The sequence below is a fragment of the Anticarsia gemmatalis genome, chromosome 26 (assembly GCF_050436995.1).
Source record: "Anticarsia gemmatalis isolate Benzon Research Colony breed Stoneville strain chromosome 26, ilAntGemm2 primary, whole genome shotgun sequence".
In the NCBI taxonomy this organism is placed as follows: Eukaryota; Metazoa; Arthropoda; class Insecta; order Lepidoptera; family Erebidae; genus Anticarsia; species Anticarsia gemmatalis.
The window spans coordinates 4,576,979-4,599,041 of record NC_134770.1 but is presented as its reverse complement, the minus strand read 5'-3'; the positions used below and the strand labels follow the sequence as shown (position 1 = coordinate 4,599,041).

Here is a 22,063-nt window from a genome sequence, read left to right as displayed (position 1 = left end):
AACTAATTGGTCAAGGTAAAATGCATCTTAAAGTTTTTTTTTTCAATAATATCTGCAAGTTAATTCCCATATTATAAAATAAACATGCAACGCGAAAATTCTAAAGTTATACTTACTCAATTTTATGCAAAAATACTTTTTAACATTGTCGATCTCTTGTAAGTAAGCAATCAACAAAAACTTTAGGGCAGCCTCGTTGAAGATGGTCTGTATAATTAAAACCTGTATGTGAAGTGTATAAGTGTATAATGTGTATAATCCGGTAGTAGCGTGTGTTTGATTTGTATATTAATTAATGAGAGCGTGGTTGGGCTTTAGTGGGAGAGTAAGCGAGAGCGTTTAAAAATGAAGGCTTTTATTTTTCTATGAGGGTTAAAAAGTGTCTAATTGACAGTCTGTGTTATTACGTCAGAAGCCAATTTTGCTACCGTCTAATTATGGTTAAAGACGATCATAAAGGTTTCACCTACTGCAAAATGATTTGTCACTTTCAAATACTTTTTTTTTTAATTTCGAATACTAAAACTATATACTAAAAACATTTTTATCTTTACAGAAATAAACCATACATTAGACTTTGAGATGTAGGCCATACTTTTATGTAATTAATATTCTTATTTTAGTATTGGCTAAAACTTAACACAGAACATGACAAAACTGCAAAGATATGTTTATACAGAGCGTAAAAAAACAGCGCAAAATCGATATAGCTTTAACGCAATAATTACATTCCATATTGCTCGCTTCACGCCGGGCTCATCGTAAAAAAACGCACCCCAAAAACTTTTAGCTCGTAAAAAAGCTACATAAATTCTAACCGGTTGACTGACCAATTAGTTTTAATTACCAAAGAGTGTTGTTGCTTTATCAATACTTCGAAATCAACGGATCATGTTGCACACTGGCCCAAGATTCCATCAGTGCAGACAAAATTTAAAAGATACAAAGATGAAAATCTTCTGAACAAAATTCTAAGCGTTGCATACTGGGCCGACTTAGATCGAATCTGGACAAAATTGCCTCGTTTGTATTTAAATTGTATTTAGAAATGTGGATTTTTAATTGTCGATTGATAAGTATGTAAATTTGATGGAGTTTCTTTTTTTTGGTGTAAAATGTGTAGTGAGTTTGTAATTTAGCTTACTACTGGGTTTTGAGCCATTTGTATGTTGATTTCGAGGCTAATGTTTTAATATTGGTTTGGGTAAATGTGGTGATTTTATCAATTATGTTATTAAGAGTTTTGTGTCGTTACCTTGATTATTTATTTGATTTTTGTAAGTATTGCGACAAATCTGTGAATTTAATTTTAAACAGGTGTTGTGTTGATATAAAATCATCGCAAGTATGAATGAATTTTTTTCACATTTACATTTAATTCTGTTGATAAACACCTATATAAAATTTTAACACACTCGTTCACACGTAGATTAGTTAATTATTGTTGCTTATAATCATCTCACGGAGATCACTATATTTCAAACTTAACCAAATCATTGCACTTTTAAAGGTGCAAGTAAATTCAAGTGAAGACGGAAAAGTAACTTATTGGTGTGGTGTTAAAATGTACACATATTTTACCATTTTATCACTCATATTCATTTGCCAGCCAAAAAATAGCGGCAATTAAAACTATGCGGGCAAAACAACACTATAAAAGAAACAAACAGAATTCCAACACACTATCTTAATTACCCTTTCTTTAAACAATGCACATGCACGTCCATATGTCCCAAAATTACTCATAAACTTTATGTTTACAACACAAAGGAAACAAGTTCGTGTGTTGACAGACCATAATTTTTAATTCATGGGGAAAAGAGACGGAGATAGTTTTCATTACTGTCATAATGGAGTTTACTACTAGAGAGTTCGTATGCTTTTACTGTAGGTAGTTTTAGAAACTTTAGTATGAACATCTATACTAATATTATAAAGCTGAAGAGTTTGTTTGTTTGTTTGTTTGTTTGTTTGTTTGAACGCGCTAATCTCAGGAACTACTGGTCCGATTTGAAAAATTCTTTCAGTGTTAGATAGCCCAGTTATCGAGGAAGGCTATAGGCTATATAACATCACGCTATAGTTATTAGCAGCGGAGTAGCAACGAAAAATGTTACAAAAACGGGGAAAATTTTGACTCATTCTCTTAAGTGACGCAAGCGAAGTTGCGCGGGTCAGCTAGTTATAAGATAATTTTCTTTAGCTCCAAGCATTTTTTTTCCGTTTGAAGTTTCCAAGGTTTTGTGCTGGGTTGTATTTATTATTCAATTCCAAATTTCACTTATTCAAATGTTTAGGGATAAAAATCTACATCTACTGATGATGATACGTGATGTGTATCACGAGTTTTTAACTAAAATATGTGTATTTCAAAGCTTTTCTTGGCTTCCGTAATTCAAGATTTAATAAAAATAAGCAGACAAAAGTTATTATAAAAGCAAAGCAATGCCGAAAGAAAATAATATTACAAACACAAATTAGGAGCAACAAATCAAAATTTAAGACGAAAGAATCTTTAGGCTTCATTTATTCTTATTTAGTATAATTTACTGCTTCAATTGCTCCTTAGTTTATTTCCATCTTATGTCGAAACAGGTGAACGAACTAAATCAAATACCTCGTCTGGTTTATTAATACACAGTGCTCCGAATACGGGCAATTTGCAGCCAAAAATAAAAATCAACTTCATTGCGCCACACAGTGCACCACTCACAATAAAAACTTACAACTAGCCATCAAACAGAACCCGTAAAACAGTCAAAATGAAACGCTTAACAAAATCGCGTCCAAAGGGCTCACTAAAATACGCTCGAGATATTCAGTTATCCTTAATTTAGACTTGAAACAAAAAGTAAACTTTGTGTCTTCGAAAATAAAGTTCAAATCGTCTTAACAGAAGAAGGTTATTTCAAATTTGGCACATAACCTAACAATTATAGAGGCAGTTTTCCTTTGGAGTGCACAGTGGTGCATTCTGCCAGGAATGGAAAAAAAAACGCAGCAGTCGGTGTGTTGTACTGCAGACAAATTTAGCGAGAGACAGGGAAAAAGGAGTAAAATGTAGGTTCAGACGTTCGCACCCCTTTTTCAAGGTAAATTTCCCGGCTACATCAGGAATTAAAATAGATATGAGTGTATTTTTCTACGAGTATTTTATGTAGAAGCGTGTTACTTTTTGCGTTGAAATGAAAGGCACTAGGTATGTGGGTTTTAACATCGCTGGAAAAAATGAGAAAATGTTGTATTCGGAGTACCGAATACAACATTTTCTCATTTTAACTTAGTTATTTAGTAAAGTATTTTTATTTAGTAAAGTAGTAACTTTACTATTATTTTTAGAAACATATTACTGTGTAAAAATATTTATTCTACTTTTAGCACAGAAAGTACTTCTAAATTGTATTTATTTACTGAAGGTCTACATTTACATTACATTTCTATTTTAGATTGTTGGTTTATCGTGGTAGTTTATTATAAGTATTTTATAAAACACAAAATTTTTGCTATATTATATTACCTAGAAAATTAGTTTTTCTTAACTAGATAGATATTCAATAATGGACTAGGTAGTCTTATTCTGGATAGATATTAGTCACAGTCTAGGCATTTGTCTACCATCTCACCGGATAAATGACAATGAACACGAAAATTCCGTATCTGTCCAAGATATACCCATGATATGTTTTTGAAACAAAATAAGTCTAATGTGAAATGAATATTTTTATCACCGAATTATATTTAGCGCTACCTACTTTTTTTGCTGATGTTTGTTTATTTAGGCACCCAAACCACCCACTGTCCAAAAATGCCGTACCATAAAGTGTCAAATTCATAACCCTCTTCCGTACAAAGTAAATAAACAGAAACTTTTTACCTCACCCGCCATATTGGAAACCAAGCGTGGAATTTTATTTCTGAAAAATATTTTATTTGTATATTTGTGCAAGCTTCAAAAACTGCTGAAGTTGAAACGATTTTTTACGCATTGAATGCAATGATTCAGTGTCAAAACTACTCAGTAAATTTAACTAAAACTTAAGTTATTAAATAACTAATACCTGTAAAAGTAGTTTGTTAAGATTTTTCCTTCTCAATGCCAGTACTTACTGAAAAAATTATTGGTAATAGCTACTAAAGGTAATCAATTAAGTAAAGCAACAGTTGATGCCGTAGTAGTATTATTGAAAAGGTTTCAAACCCAAATCGATTAAGAGATTATTGAATGAAACTTAAGCATATAGCTATCGATTTTCAGGCGAACGAGAACTCCAAGTAGTATTTATTATTTGTATACTTAAATCGGTTAATTTTACTCGTTTATTTGTTCCACACAAATCCGTACAGGATGCTCTGTTTTGTACAAACAAACTAATGTGTTGTTTTGTATATATTCGTAATTTATGCTTCAATTCATTGGTTTCGGTTTATACTGTGCCGAGTGTATTTTCTTTGTTATGCCGGTGTTAAAGAGCGATTAGTTTCTTAAAGATGCTTTTCCAAAAATATTGGAGTATTAAATAAGCATTTTTAATTGAGGAACGTGACGTAATTTTATGGAACACTAGTCTATCAATGATTATTGACGAAACAAACTTTTTAATCTAATGAAAATTAAGAGATTCTAGTCAAAAATTGGAACTCTGGTTATTATTGACAAAAAAAACTTTTTTAATCTAATGAAAATCAAGAGATTTTGACCAAAAAATTGAAACTCCTAATTATAATGAAGTTGTTGTTTGACAACATTTCATGTTTTACATTAGTAGTACAATATTTTTTTGGTGGTTCAAAGTATTTTCAAACTTCTCCACCGGTCTCTATCCTTGGCTATTTGGAACCAACAATCTAACAAAATGCTAGGAAAGTAAAACTCTATCTTCATATTAAGACTACGATTTCGATTTTACTCCAATATCTCTAGAACATAAAAAACATACATCTTCCTACTTCTTTCACTAAACTCTTTGCATAAGTGATAAATAATGTGTGAAATATTTTATAGATTTGTAGTTCAGCTATCATGAAGTGATTTATCTGTCTGCACTGAAAGATTCACAGTCGTAATTCATACTGTCTATGTTTTGATATATAAAGCAAAACATAAGTCTAGGAATAGAGTAAAGCATCTAGTTTAGCAATAAGTTTGAGTACATTTTTAGTTTATATCTATACTTATATTATAAAGCTGAAGAGTTTGTTTGTATGATTGTTTGTTTGTTTGATTGTTTGTTTGTTTGTTTGAACGCCCTAATCTCAGGAACTACTGGTCCGATTTGAAAAATTATTTCAGTGTTAGATAGTCCATTTATCGAGGAAGGTTATATAACATTACGTTACGGCCGTTAGGAGCGCAGTAGCAACGAAAAATGTAACAAAAACGGGGAAAAATTTGGCCCATTTTCTCTTATGTGACGCAAGTGAAGTTGCGCGGGTCAGCTAGTATGAAAGAAAACAGGAAAGTTCGAATCAATAGTTTGTTTTTTGTTTGGGGTTGCGTGTTTGCAAAGTGCCAAGGCAGTTCAAGGTAATTATGCTACAGATACGAATTACAATACCGATGGTCAGATAGCTAGTCTGTCTTTCTGTTATGGGACTTTATAATTTGAACTGTAATAGTCGGAGACATTGGTAAAAGTGTTAGAAATCATGCATTTTACTAAGACACATTCTTTGACGGATTTAAATACGTGCTTGTTCAAAGTTTTCCCTCATGGTGGATATTATGTTAAGGTTAAATTTAACAAAAAAATAAAATAAAGCCTTAAGCAGGAATAAAACTCATGACAGTAAGACGGTGTCATTAAAAAAGACAGAGAGCGAGAAAAAGAGAGAAAGAGTAAACACGAATATTTTTTTAAAGTACATTTTACTATATTTTGGAAAGAAATGAAATAATGTAAGCCTTAGAGTTCTCCACTTGTAACAAATGGTGGTCGAAAACAATAAACTAGTAATCAATCCACCAATAAAGAAGCCCAAAATACCATTGTCTCATAAATTATTCAAAGTTGTCACGACAAAGTCACCTTCTAACTAAAAATAATACCTTTAATATTCACCTTTCATTACTTTTGATGTAACAGAAATACTTCTAACAGAATTTCTAATTGCTTATACAAGACAATGGAATCAATACAGGCTATTATCACCCTTATTAGTAAGCGATAAAAGTCATAATAGCGTGAAGGTGTCCAAACTTTTCTTGACTAATTAGTTGAAGTAGGAAATGTAGAATCGTAGAAGAAATCTTGAAACAATTGAACACTGTTTTCTAAATTTAAACTTTGAATGGGACAAGACAGCTGTCTCTGTCTTGTAAATGGTGATTTATGGGTTGGAAAGAGATGAAGATATTTATGTCTTGTTTTAAATGGTAATGTTCTTTTTATGCTAGGATTTTTTTTGGATTAGTTTTGTTGTGGGTGGTAATATTAATAACGTCAAAATACGGTTAAAATAAAGGCTAAAAGATTTTGTGCTTATCTTTTCGTGACACAATAAGTTACAAATTTCTTTATTTTACAAAATTGGTTCATACGAAATCGCGGGACAAATCTACAAATAACACTAAACATGAGATCATACTACGACCATCTGTGCATTAACATTACAGATAATGCAAGAGCACTAGTTGACTCAGTAATGTGTAAATGTTTCATGCCCCGTGACGCTAACAATCTGACCGACGGACCATATGGAATTGTAGTCACTCGTGAGAACATAACATATTGAGGTAATTAGTAATATCTGGGTTTAGTAGAGATTGAATTAGCGGTGATATATTTCCTGTAATAACTTAAAAACAATGAGGCGTAGTGCTTACGATGGTCACTGCCCTACAAAATTAGTCGATGTCACCAAGGGTCGTGGATTCGAATTCTTCAGAATTTGTGTCATTAATAAGATGAGTATATAGTGGGTAGTATTTTATCATACAAATATTATTTGCTCTCCATCTGGCTGTAATCTGTGTTTGTTTGTATGTTTGTAAAAACTCCCGTGACACAATATTTAGTCTAGAAGGGAAATCGCTTATTGACAAAAATGAAGCCTTTCTAATATTTTTCTAATGTTGTTTGTTTGTCGTATGGTTAGTGGTCAACCCAGTGTCCAAGTTGTTCAAGCCGCCTGAGAGGCCTTTGACATGGCTTAACGACTGTTATCTTAGTCGACAATAGCCGGGACCGACTTTTTACGTGCCCTCCGAAGCACGGAGACACCCAGCTCGAATACCACTATGCGGTCACCCATCTATGGAATGACCGCGCCAACGGTTGCTTAACCCACAGATCGCTTAACGACCGGTGAGCGCAGCTGGCTATGGGCGCCTCAACTTTCTAATGAATTGATTACTAAGTATCATTGTTATTGGTGCTTCGTTAATCTTGATTGCACATTATAATATCACTGGACAGTAACCTTCCCAAGATTGGTGAATTGGATTTTATAATAGTATCCTTCAAATTGAGTAAAAAATATTTTTAAAGTCAACGACATACTGAAATCAGGGCTACTTAAACGTTTCTCCACACAACACGTCTCTACACGCTCTACATTACAATTCTGTTCTCCGAACATTACTGCCCACGCGACCTCTAGTATAGAGTCGATGATTAATACGTGAGAAATAAACTCTACTAACAATGTAGAGCTTTGCGTAAAAATGAAAATTTGTAGAGAAAACTCTTTTTAGGAAAACAAAAGCTTTAATTATTTTTGTTATAATAACAATATAGATATTACATGTTAAAAATAGAAAATTGGTTGAGAAAAACGTCTTAAATTTTTGAAAACAAAGACTTTACTGATGTTTGTTATAATAGTGGTGTTTAAATATATATTGTGTCAAAAACGAATGCTAAAAAAGTCATATTGTTGCTAAGACTAATGAAAACATATAACACAGTTTTATGGCTAATTTTATTTTACGTGATTTCTTAGAAATTTAATAGAAAATTCAAACTACTATTTCATTACAGAAAATGTTTTAATACATCAATAACCAACTTATATTCAGATTTTTACTGGTGTCTTTGATTTAAACCTTGGTATTTCTATTTTTTTACCAAAAATATGGCTAAAAACTTACCAATGAATATACTTTTGGTTTTGCAACCTTAGTGGCTATAATATTGTTGTCTCAATTCCCAATCGGGTTTATAGTAATAACAGTGCATTAATATTAGCAAGATGACCACTTAGCTCCACCATCTGTTCAAATAAATTATTCATACAACCAATCGCAGCCAAAGATATTATATTATTTAAACCATATGGCAGAATAATAACTTTGCAATATTAACTTCTAACAAAATAGGTAATAGCTACTCTGTATTATATATTTCTTCTTTATAATATATAAAAGTATTTTTCAATAGGAGCCTGGAGTTTATTAAAGTGCCAAGTAATGGCAATAGACCAAGAGACCCTTTTTACGTGATACAATAACATAATATTGTTAATGGCAACATGTAGTTTTATCTCATGCACTTCTGTATTCATCATCACGTACACAAATGTGTACTATGTATGTATATAATAATATATATTTAACAATTTATAATTTATTTATTTTAACAATTTATTTTGTATACCTTTTATTAAATCATTTTTGGCGAAATCAATATTCAATTTTCGAGCCGGACAAAATGTTATTAGATTTTTGAATTTCTAATGGAATTTTCTGAACGAGGAGATTGATAACGTGTTTAGTATAAGGCAATCAACTTGCCTCCTATTACATAGGACCAATATTATACACGTAAAAACATGGATAAAATTTATACACATATTTCTGAAACTTTGTGTATAAAGGACATCATATTTTACAATAGAAGTAGTCTTGCTAGCTCTTACCAAAATATAATTAGGTAATCTATCTCATTTTCAAACCTCATCGAAATCCATTCATTTATTTGGCAGTAAAAGCGTATAAATAAGACAGATAGGCATTGCTATCTCATCTTTAATTCTAAAATAGTATGGAAATATGGATTATTCCCACCATATGGCACTACAATAACTGCGCAGAATTAACTCTTAATAAAATTACCGTTAATGAAACTGTGGATAAAAATAACGATGACAATTACAACACATTTGGTAAGGTTAATGAACTATGATCTAATTATATTGTTGTCTAAGTTTGTCTCTGAAGTAATTAGTAATGACTGGGAGGTATAATGAGCGTAATTGAAGTTGTGCGGTGTTGGGTACTTTTTCCGGATATTACGATTGTAGAATTAAAGGAATGGAGTTTTCCACTCATATGCTATGCATTTGTAGATACGAAATGGAGATTACCCCATTTATAGACATTTCAATGATCATCGGGATCTAGGATCCTATCATGTGTTCTTTGTTATGATGTCCATCTTTCTCCTTTTTTTGATATCGTGGAGGTAGAACATAATTTTATTCTGTAGATGGAAAGATTCTGTAGATATAGGCTCTAGTATTATTGAAACGTTTTAATAAAAGTTCCTCTAAATCTTAAAAAATCATGAACTTCATTGTCAATTTTACTTTTAGACATGGGGAAGTATAAGATACTTAGGACTCAATAGAAGATAGAATACTAATTAGTCGTACTCTAACATATTTTTTTTTTACAAACGTGCGAGCGAGAAAATCGACAAAATTACAAAAAACAAAGCAGACCTTCCTATAACATTACCATACTAATCACTATGACTCACTATGGGAACAGAATACCATATGGGTGGTGTAGACTGATAAATATTGCGAAACTAAACGATGGCTATGTCGTCATCACTGAATATATTCATTCTTTCAGGTCTGTACAGGTTTCAGTTTTATAGCCCGCATGATTTTGTTAATTTGAATAACACTATTATTTGAGTTTGTATGTTATTCCATAATACAAGAACCGATATTATTATTTATTTACCATGATTACAGAATAATATAATAGGGCTAGCTTTTCCTTTTGAGAGTAACCGCCACGCGTATTTAATCAGTCCCATGTAATAGGGGGCGTTCATTTAACTATTGAACATGTTATTGAGAGTTTACCACACCACATATTATTATATTATATTATTAAAATATTACTCAATTGTCAAACTCTGAATAACTTCAAAATCTTTTGAGTCGAAGCTCGATACTCAATTTTTTTTTCGCATGGGAATATGAAAACAGTTAGAATGATTTAAAATCGATCAGTCATCAATACGGCGCCAACAAAGTAAAATCCATCAATAATTCAACATAAATATTTTAAAACCCTTACCGGATACCCACCACGTGTTACCCTGCGCGCACGCATACAAGGGGGCGTTTTCTAAAAATACGCCACAGAATTTAACGCAATACGCGTTTCATTTAGTCACGTCGCGATATCCACGCACAACACGCGTCCCCCGAAAATTTACGAACACACCCGACTTCTGAAACTTCGTAAGCCTTTGTTCAACCACCATGACAGTTCTTAGTGCTTAATATATCCCAACTTAAGTTTTCCTAAGGATTTTTCAAATCAAAGGTGAGATCTTCAGTGTTGTAATTTTTTTAAGTGCAAAAAGTGCGTAAATATGTAAACAAAACTCCGCTAAACACGCATAGCTGTGTTATTTGTGTAAGTTTAAAAAACCGGGCGACCTCTTTAAATTCTAAATACATACAATAATAAACTATTTATCGTGCACTGTAGGAGTTAGGTATCTTTCAGTACATTTTCACGAAATAGCGCCTACTTTCTCTTCAGTATTTTACGCCGTCTATAAAATATGAATCTGGGAAAGTTTATGCTCTTTTTGATGAGGTTTTCACGTCTGCATAAAACTCTTTGTGATGAAATAATTATGTGCTAAAAATGTAAATTAGATTGAACAAAGAAAGTAGACTGCATGCGTTATATTCTAAGTGAATATAACGAATCTTTCCTTTTTGCTGTCCGTCATAACGCTAAAAGCATCTATTAATAATAATGGACATCTTGTTTTATACGTTACTGACGTTTAAATGAAACATTTTACTTTGCAGATGTAAATGCAAATCTGCGTTTATTTTTATAACTCGCGAATATGTTGGTATATTATACAGTATAATGGAATTAGTGCATTAAAATACCTACGTAAATATTTATTGTATTGGATTGCGCGACATAGGTTTTAAGTAGTAACAATACTGTTAGTATGTGATTCTTTTCAAAATAAAAGCTGAGTAAACGCAACGGCTAGAAATATATACAATCAAATTAATTAAAGAGAAACATCGTGATGCAACCTGAGAGTTCTTTAGAACAGTAAACATGCTAAGTCCCCAACTCGCACTTAGTCAGCGTGGACTCTAAGCCTAATCCCTTCCTCATTCCAGAAGGAGACGTTAGCCCAGCAATAGGACAATAATGGCTTAAATTGTTAATTTTATAATTAGATCACTACTTGCATACTCTAAATTATTAGATACTAGTCTTCAAAATGGAAATCGGATAAAGCCATCAGCTTCCAAGAACACTAAACGCACTTGGCGATAATTCCAGTTATTCCTATAAATTAAATGTCAGACTCGAGACTTTCCCGTCGGAGTTAATTTAATCTGAGAGTGAGATACTTAGGTCTAAGAGTTAATTATCATATTGTCGGAATTGTAATTGGAGGTCTTTCAATTAATATAAAAGGGAGATTTTGAGATTGAAATTGCTCATTGAAGGTTTGATGTTAAAAAGTACTACCACCCTGCTTACGCTTATTGTAGAGGTAGTGAATTCGATTTATATTTCGATGTTCTAAGCTGGATTCTAGAACATTAAATTCATGTTCTTACACATTTAAAGTGTTAATAGATAAGTTTCAGACTCTTCTTGAGCTTAAAATCAATATTCGTTTGGGTTTGATTGTACGTCATGCCTCTAGTTCCTTCTGGCTAGTTTAGCACCTGAGCTTGCCGACCAGTAGCTCGATTCTTTACCATTATCCACTACCGAGAATCGGTTAGCTATCGAGAAATTTGCAAGAAAATTTGATCAGCGCCTCTAGTGGGCTACGTTGGTAGTATTATGGCAATGCATTTTAAGTGTCAAACTCTCGATACTCAACAGTAGCTCGATTTTCTACTACTATCGACTACTGACAACCGTCCTGTCATCGAGAAATTTTGTATGAAAATCTGATCAGCGCCTCTGACGGGTCTCGTAGGAAAAATTTTGGCAATACATTCTAAATGTCAAAATTTCGATAGCTAGCCGGTTGTCGGTAGTCGATAGTGGTAGACAATCGAGGTACAGTACTGACTATAGAGTTATGCGCTCCCGTTATTACCATAAAGGTTTTTATTGGGACTTTAAAAGCTGTCTGTCAAAAAAACAATTGAAGACTCTTTCCTATGAGAATGTCCTTGGCAATGAACATGTCAACAATATACTTATCAATTTTTAACGACTTATGACGTCAATATTTTAGCTTATACCTACTAATTAATATCCCAGCCTCATGTCACAATATGAATGAATGTTTCACTAGACTATTGTATCGTCATGGTGTCGCGTTACGAAATTATAACACATCCTAATTGTCATAAAATGGACAGCTCTATTAACAGATCATGCTCGGGAACGACTTTTGACCTCTGTCATTTGTGCTGTCAAAAATATGTTTACGTATTTTTAGTCATTACTTTTGCGTAGAGAGATTAATAAATATTTAATTTGATGAGCAATAAATATATATAAATGGCAGATGAATCTCATTTTAAGAAGAAGGTAAGAAGAAGTAAATCAGAAAGATAAAAGAAAAATAGTTCTATAATATTTCTTTGCGCATCTTGGTAACAGCTAGGTTCCTAACTTATTATACTTTCTAGGTCTATGAAACTAGAAGAAATTTTACATGGTAATAAGAAGAAATTAACCTTCTAAAAAATCATCTGAAGCGCCTTTGACAAAGGTTTTAAGTTTTTAATTATACATATTAATAATACGTTGAATAATTTTAAAACAACAACATTTCTAGATAAATCAATAAAATTTTATAACCCTATTCTACACTAAAGACAAATAATAATCTATATAAACGAATGGGCGTTTCCGCTACTAAATGTTCAATTAAAAATCTTTGACATTTTTATATTTATTTCCCGACAGAACTGGGGTCGTTTACTTGTATTTTAATGAACTTTAAACTAATTTTTGAACACCTACGTTTTTTGTTAATATTTTGTTAGAAATAAGCAATTATTAGAATACCTATTGACTATTATACGGGTCTTCGTCTGCATATTTTCTTTAAAAAAATAGCCTATGTCTTACCCCGATATATATTATATATTTAATGCACCTATAACTTACATGTATAGTAAATACTGTTTATGTAGGGCGGTAATAAATATGTATATAATAATATATAAATAAATAAATATGATTATATTCCACTAGTCCATCTAATCGTGTCAAAATACGAACAGTAATTTTAGCGTTACAATAATTAATTGATAAATTGGTTTTTATATGTGTCTGCCTCAATTTTAGTTAATTACAAATGACGGCTATGAAAAACACTAGTGAATGAATGAATGAATGAATGAATGAATGAATGAATGAATGAATGAAATACTCTTTATTGTACTTGTATAAATAAAATAAAAAAAGAAGATACAAGAAAAAGAATAGACATGGATAAAAATAAAAACAAAATAAAATTAAGATGGTAGTACAATTGGCGGCCTTATCGCACAGTGGCAATCTCTTCCAGGCAACCATTGGATGGAGAGATTAATGAGAATGAAATGAGAGAGGGCAGTTCATAAGAGTGTTAGGAAAATATATTAATTAAACGTAAATAATTACATATATATAAAAGAGGAATATATATATAAATATATAAAAGACACATAAATAATATTAAAAATACATACCAAATACATATATACATTAAATAAATAGTTAGTTGTGTAGCGATAGGTAGTGTTCCTTGACAAGTTTTTTAAAGATGGGCAGGGATTGAGCGCGTCGTATAGATACTGGTAGTGCATTCCACAATCGCACAGCTTCTACAGAAAATGATTTATCGAGAAATCTTGTGGAATGCACCGGCATCTTCAATCTTAAGTTTTCTGATGATCGCAGGAGTCTAGAATGTGTGTCATGCAAGAAATCGAAACGTTCTTTAAGATATGGGGGTGCTAAGGGATTAAACAATACATTGTACAGAAGAGAGAGAATGTGAGCATTCCGGCGTGAACGTAGGGGTAACCACTTGAGCTTGTGTCTGTATTCAGAAATATGATCATACTTGCGTAAACCAAATATGAATCTAATAAAGAAGTTTTGAAGCCGCTCAAGTTTATTCAGTTGGTCCTCGGTAAGATCAGGATAGCTGACATCGGCATAATCAAGAACGGGAAAAAGAAGGGATTGTACTAACGCAACTTTTGTCGTGATCGGAAGAAGATTACGTAGTCTGCGCAAAGACCCCGCCGAAGCAAAGATTTTGCGACGTACTTGTTGGATCTGGGGAACCCATGACATATTTTTATCAATAAAAATACCCAAATTCTTGACTACGTCACTAAATGGTATAACAGTACCGTCACAAGACACCGGGGGTATCAGTGACCATTCAATTTTTGAGACCATTCTCGAACTGCCAACAACAATCACCTGGGTCTTATCCGGGTTGACCTTTAGCCCATACGACCTACTCCAGTCGCAAATTCGCACCATGTCAGTGTTTACTGTTTGGACAGCCTCCGTCAACCTATCTAAGGGAGCGTGGGAGTAAATTTGAAGATCATCTGCGTAGAGGTGGTAGGAAGAAGTTAAGACGTTAGAAATTGAGTTAATAAAAACTGCGAAGAGTAGGGGAGATAAGACGCCGCCCTGCGGAACGCCAGCAAATGACGGGCACCATACGGAGATCGTATTTTCGATCCTGATACGTTGCCGGCGCCCAAACAGGTAACTACGAAACCAGTCAACCGCTGTTGGAGATACGTTAAGAGAGCATAGTATCCCGAGTAGTATATCAAAATCGACAGTGTTAAAGGCGTTGCTAAAGTCTAGCAATGCAAGCACTGTTAGGTGACCACCTTCCATTGCAGACCTAATATCTTCCGTAATATGAACCAGGCTTGTGGTGGTACTGTGACCGGGACGGAAACCAGACTGGAGTGGGTTAAGGAGTTGATTTTCGGAAAGAAAGGAACTAAGCTGATCATGAACGAGGCGTTCAAGAACTTTGGAGAGGAAAGGTAGGATAGAAATGGGTCGGTATTCAGAGAAAGATGAAGGGTTGCATTTTTTAGGTAGAGGTGTGATTTGGGCGTCTTTCCAAGCTGATGGAAAGATGCCACTGGAGATAGAGGAATTGAGGATATGACAGATGACAGGGAGTATTTCATCAAGGATAGGAAGGATCATATTACGGCTGACGCAATCGGTACCTATCGCATTCGAGGAAGTAGATAGGATGCTCTTCTTAACGTCACAAGCAGCAAATTGATGAAATTCAAATGGGAAGCAGTCGGGAGTCGAACTTAGTGAAAGAGATTTTAGTGTGTTATCTTTTAGAATGGGGTCAAAGTGAGGTAATGCAGTAAAGTATTGGTTTAAAGCGTTTAGATCAAGAGGTTTAGGAATCGCGTCATGGCGCGATTTGCCGACTCCCAATGACTTCAGAAATTTCCAAACTTTGCCTGGATCTCCATTTTCGACAGATGCATGAATATGTCGGCGTTGTGCATTCCTACACACCTTACTGCAGTGATTTCGTATAGCTACATATTTTTTCCAATTAGCATCAGTTGGACGACATTTAAATTTTGTTTTTGCAGCAGCTTTCTGGGAGAGTAGAGTCTTAATGTCGTCCGTAAGCCAAGGTGACGGAAGATGTTTCACCCTAATTGTACGCAATGGTGCATGAGTGTCGTAGAGCTTTATCAGGTTTGAGGTCAGTAACTGAACTTTCTCATCCACACATTCCGAAGCAAAGAGAGAATCCCAGGCAATGTTGTTGACATCCGCACGAAGATTTGCCACATTCATTTCACGAAAGTTGCGCTGTACAAGGATTTTAGGTTTAGGTTTCGGAGGCCGGACACGATAGGACAAGAAGAGGAGGTCATGGTAGGAAAAGGCATCAGCAGGACACTGACCGTGCTTAGAAACACGATCAGGGGAAGAAATAAGGATAAGGTCAAGCAAAGATGGAGTACAGTTTGGAAAATGATGTGTAGCATTAAGAGGAAGTATAGAGAGGTTATTGGAGTCAACGATGGATTGGAGTGAACTGGAACGGTGATCATTTTTAAGGAGGCAGGTGTTGAAATCGCCCACTAGTATTTTTTTTATAAATAAATACTCGTAAAAAGCCAACCTTTAGTTTTTTTACACCAGATGTATTTTTTTTATATTCATAATATTGTTAACTTCTGATAAAATTTAAATAAATAAATGAAATTCCACTATTTTTAATATGCCCATTAAAACTATAAAACATTAATATATGCATGTATTTTGTCAAAAAACTAGTTCAGTTATTATCTCTGTGTTTTATCGAAACATTTTCTTAACTAATAGATTCTTTTGATAGAAATCTTGATTTGATTTCGTATTATTATTAAGGTTCGAGAAGAAAGTTTTTGTCGGAAACTAGAATAGATTTTGATCTATTAATGTCGTATCTTATTGAATTTGAATGTTGCATTCTTTACATAATGCAGTAGCTGTTATAAACTTTGATATTACGGCCCATTGATAGAAAAATAAATCGATATAATCGATCGAAATGCGTAAGTAGGTGCTTTAGCATTATTTTTCTAGCTTTTTATATCTCTGAAAAAGAAAACTAAACTTTTGTTTTTGTCTGTCTCACTGCTAGTCAAGAGTATTTTCCCGAAAGAGTGACCGGTTAGGCCTTGAATCCATCACGCTGGCCAAGTGCGGGTCCCAGACTTAAAGTTATAAATACATATTCTAGTAAATTGTCTTAATAAAATGCAATACCTGAATATAACTTGCATTCAGTAATACAAACGACCATAATTTTATGTAAAGGAAACACATACAGAGCTCCGTTATGTTCTAAGCTTGGACTCTCGCTATTTGTAGTAGGTAGTCCCATTAAACAACAAGTAAACTAACTCCTTCAACTATAAATTATTCCACATACACCTTACATTTGTTGTATTAAGGCTCTTGTATATTGGCGAGGTGTTTTAAAATGTCCACGCAGTTCTAGCTTGCTCCTAGAGTCTTATTGTGATAACTTTTAAATCTAAGGTATTGGTCATAATAATTTCAACCTATTAATGTTTCACTACTAGGCAAAGGTTACCTCTTGGAAAGAGGAAGGCCTTAGTTCTTGAGTTTTCCACGTTGGCAAGGTGCGGGTTATGTTATAGTATTTGATAAAGGCTGATGTGTCATAGTGACAGTGGCTAAAGTTGTAAAGCAGCTGCAGCTATGTACGCCTTGAGTTATTTTTTCACAGATCAACAGTCGTTCTTGAGTTTGACTATACTTAAAGCCCGCTTTTTGTTATTGGCTAACTTCCATCAGATCAACAGGAAATATAGTAGATTTTTTATCCCTTTTTTTGACTCAATACCATAACCCACTTGGCTGTGACAGCTTGCTTATGGTCCATTGTTATTTAGACCTATACTACAATCTTCGTAGTTTTAGTGTATATTCGCTAATATGTATGTTCTCTTACAAATGCGAACGTAAAGAATTTGCCGTTTTAACTCACTGTCTGTCCGTCCAGCCGGATAAACAACGCGGACACGATTGTATCTGGCGACTTAAATGAATTGCAACCACTATGCATGGTGAAGACTAACTTTGTTTACAACTTTATTGTGCATGAAAAGAGCTTGTCTGTTTCTTTCAAGTGTTGAGAGTTTACGACAGAGGGATATAGCGGCTTTCTTAATAATGGAATTAGTGATTGTTGATTTGATAGTAGATATTACGAACAATGTATAATAGAATACGGGAATTAACGCGAGCACGCATTTTACCTTAAAATGCCTAAAGTTTACCCAAGTGAATAGTTTATATGTCATGTTATGGCATTGATGACATTTAAAATCTACGCTCGTGTAGCCTTAACCCCTTTTTTCTACAGTCAGTACAGCCGAGTATAGAAAGTATGACATTTGAAATGTACCTACTACCAAAATAGTTCCTACGACGCCCGCTAGAGGAGTTGATCAGATTTTCATACAACATTTCTCGATGACTGGTTGTTGGTAGTCGATAGTGCTACAGAATCAAACTACTACAGGGGTAAAATAAGTATATTATGTAAAACTTTCCTATAACTTTTAACCCGTTTACAAGCTAGCATCTACTACTACCAGTAACTGTTCACAGTTTACTACTAAACTGATTTACCACCTACTTAAACCATCGTCAAAGAATTCCTGAAGACCATAAGTTACTTTAACAATCCATACTTAGGTATCCTAGCAAAAGCAAACAATAATAATTCTAAAACGCCTTTAAAACACCCCATAAAGTAAAACCTAAAGCTTCTTACAGAACAGAAACAAAACTACCTCGGGCACAGATAATTTGAGAACAACAGACTAGCCATTGGAAGTTCAACGATCGTATAAATATAGATGGAATGTACAAAACGAATACTCTCGCTAATGATTTTGAAGCAAAAAGGGTGATTTTGAGACTAGTGACGGGTAAACGGCTTTTTCAGTAGGTTTTTTGAGGCTATAGCGTTGATGTAGCAGCTTTTTAGATGAAAATTAAAATAAACATAAAAATAGAATTGATATTTACAACTAACAATTTTAATATTTTTTTAGAAATTGATGTTGACAAATATCTTTCCTCATTTTCATTTAACGTTTTGTGTAAATTTGATGCTTATAATTCAAATAGTAATGATTTAACAAAATTAGTCTTATTTCGACAGGAGAACGACATACCGGTGTCCCTAGGGTACATTACTGAAAGCAATCTGAAATATTTTGGTTACAATTTTTTGTTGGCTTTCTGGACATTTTCGTCATAATTATTAATTACGTCAATACACTTGTAACTTAATTATAATTTTAAAACCCAATAAAAGGTCCACACTTGACAGATATTCCCACCACGTGGTTTTAAAAAAACAAAATGTCATTTCCCGTGCATTCAGTTCATTAACACCCTGTCATACCATATGTAACTGGTATGGGGTTTGTAGATAACACTTAATTGCTAAGGGATGAGTTTAATCTCTCACCCTAGTTTTGAGGGTAGTTTTATTTTTAGGTTATGTCACGTGGCATCGATGATTAAGTTAGTATTTCAAAATATAATTTTAAAAGTTATAGTAAGCGTATTTATTGTTTAAAAATGATGTTCTATTGTATTATTAAAGACTATTTAATGAAAAGAGGTAAATTACTTTTTATAATGTCTATATTACAATTGATTAGGGACGTAAAAAATCACCCGCAGAGAGCTTTGGGCCATGAAAAGGTACCCAATAACAAATATATTATATTTTGCTGCTTAAATCTGTAAATTAAAAGTATTTTCTTTTTTTTTCATAACAATCAACAAGGAAAATACTTCCTTCCTCAATTAGCTAAATAAAAAAAACAAACTCAAAAACACAAAATATACAAACCAAATTATCGAAAACAAAATGGCGGCCACCAACTTACCCATTACGGCTTAGCTCTCCTTCATTAACATCACCTGAAACTTTCACAAACAAACAAAAACCCAAACTTTCAGGTCCTGAATGTTACAAATTTAACTTATTTTACTAACTTTCTGACGGATACTATGTTTTTAAATTATTTGGGGTAAGGGTTTTTTTGGGTCGTGGATAGAATGTGATTTTAGGGTTTTAGTGTTGATTGTTTGAAGGTTTAGGCAATTAACCTCTTTTCGTTGGAAAATATTTGATTTTAGAGTTCAGTTCAACAATAACAGTGTAACATACTGTTTTTTTCGGTGTAAATGGTTAATTTAGTGACAAAGTTGTTCTTTGACATTGCTTATAGCTACCAGGACCAACTTTAGACTATCCTTCGAAGCTGAGAAACGCTAAGCTTAGCTTAAATACCAGCTATTTTTTTATTTGATCACCCATCTACAAAATGTCCTTGCTCAAACCTTTTCAACATTGAGTTTATCTGCCATCAGACAGAGCTAACTCACCGATTTATTAACCAACCTATAAAATCATTTCCAGCTAGATTTTCCCCGTTTGTTTAAGAACATTTATAGCTACAAGCAGTTTTTCCCACTTTTCAACAGAGTCCCCACCACGGCCTCTTTTAAAATTACCAGCACTCCTCCCACAGAGTTTGATGAACCTATTCTCCTAGATCACACGACTAATACTAGATCTGTATTTATAGCATTTGGCATTAGATAATTTATTCTAGGCAGCCGGACATGGCGCCACTTATATAAGACAATGGAGTTTTATTATCGTTATTTTAATTTATTATTTCAGTGTTTGCTCATCATTTTTGGGGTTCCGTAAGCAAATGATAAAAACGAGAAATTCTTGCTTTTGAGACTTTGCTGTCTGTCTGTGTGTCTGTCACCAGGTTATATATCTAATGAACCGAGATATTTCAATAGTTGAAGTTTACACAGAAGATGCAGATGATGCAACTATAAAAACAGAACTAAAAATCATATTTAAGTAAATCTATGAGGGGACGCCCATACAATAAACGTGATATTTGATTAATTTTTGCTCATCATTGATAACGATAATAAGTATTCGTATTTATTTAAATTAAACTGATTGGCAAGGCCTTTAACAAAGGCTTATTTATATCGGCCTCATAGGCAAAAGGTATTCGTATTTAAAAGTGTTAATAAGGATGGTACGGAACCCAGGTTCTACTCGTACTTTACGGGTTTTTTATTTTATTATTTCAATAATGTTTGTTCATCATCTTCATGAGTAATGACGAGAGTTGAGTCATTATTTCGGTTTAGATCAGGGTATTACATTGACGCGTGCGAGGGAAGTGTTTGCGTAAATCTAGTCCGAATCCGGTTTCTATATAAGATCTAGTGCGTAAGCTTTAAGACAAATAATAACGAAATTTTCGAGGTCTTGCTATTGAGGAATCTTTTTCGTAACGTTCTGAGAAGAATGTAAGAAGAAGAAAAGTGTAAAAAGATTTTCATGCGCTTACGATTCAATGTGTATTTTAAATCCATAATAGTCCAATGTCCGTATATTGGACATTACTAAACTGTTCAGAATTTTAAAAAAGTAAATATTAAATTAAGTTCTGCAGTATAGGTACAACTACAGGATATGGGTCTGCATAAGTTATTAAAGTGAGGTTAACCCTGTGTCTACCACGCCGGTCGAGTACATTTGATAGCCACTATACTTTACATCGCTCTTTACCTAAAGCGTTAGTAACTAACACGTTACGTCGAAGCAGCAATGTACATTACAGTGACTGTCGCAATGATGTACACTAGTTGTCAAGTGCGATATGAGCATGTAGGTTGGATTCAGCTTTTTATGTCACCGTTTATTAAAACTGAACCGAGCAACTTAAATAGAATTAGCCTAACTTTCATCAGATTTAAACTAAATCCCAATAAATCATAGAAAATCATATCGCTATCATAGCATCAGCAGAGACAAGGCCACCCACGTCGCCGCCCACACATGGCGGACCGATAACTGATAGGTGATTATGTATAGGATTAATTTGTTTTATCTATATTTTAAACGTACATCAACTAAAGATAGTGAAAGAATTCGAAGTTGAAACTTGCAGTGCACCTGGTTACGCAGAGCTTAAAATGTGGGATATTTATTAAGGCACTTTTTAAGTTAGAAAAAGTAATTTCCAAAATTAAAATACAATATTAATATGCAGGTAATTTTAGTTGTTTAAAGGTTATTTATTCATTACGTTACTGATCTGAAAATATGTTAAACCATGCTTTGAATGTTTACCTTTCAGCCTGAATACAAAATAAAGTTTAAATGGATAATACCGATTAGAAATACTTATATGAGTTCTATAGAAAATAATGACAGTAATGACAATCTAATGATGTTAGGCACTGAGTCAAATTATAAATACGTTCTTTATTGGT

At 33.4% G+C, this 22,063-nt stretch overlaps 1 protein-coding gene across 6 annotated transcripts in view; it reads left to right on the top strand.

The window, feature by feature from the left end:
- LOC142984169 (irregular chiasm C-roughest protein-like) overlaps positions 1-22,063 on the top strand; it is an 89,573-nt gene that overhangs the window by 28,745 nt on the left and 38,765 nt on the right. For 5 of the 6 annotated variants that reach the window (XR_012960136.1, XM_076131591.1, XM_076131594.1 and 2 more), the window contains exon 1: positions 10,359-10,504. The exons of the other annotated variant lie outside the window; for it this stretch is intronic. The gene's annotated coding sequence lies outside the window, so the exon portion shown is untranslated. Of the gene's footprint in view, positions 1-10,358; positions 10,505-22,063 lie in introns of those variants that run through there. 6 annotated transcript variants of the gene reach the window in all.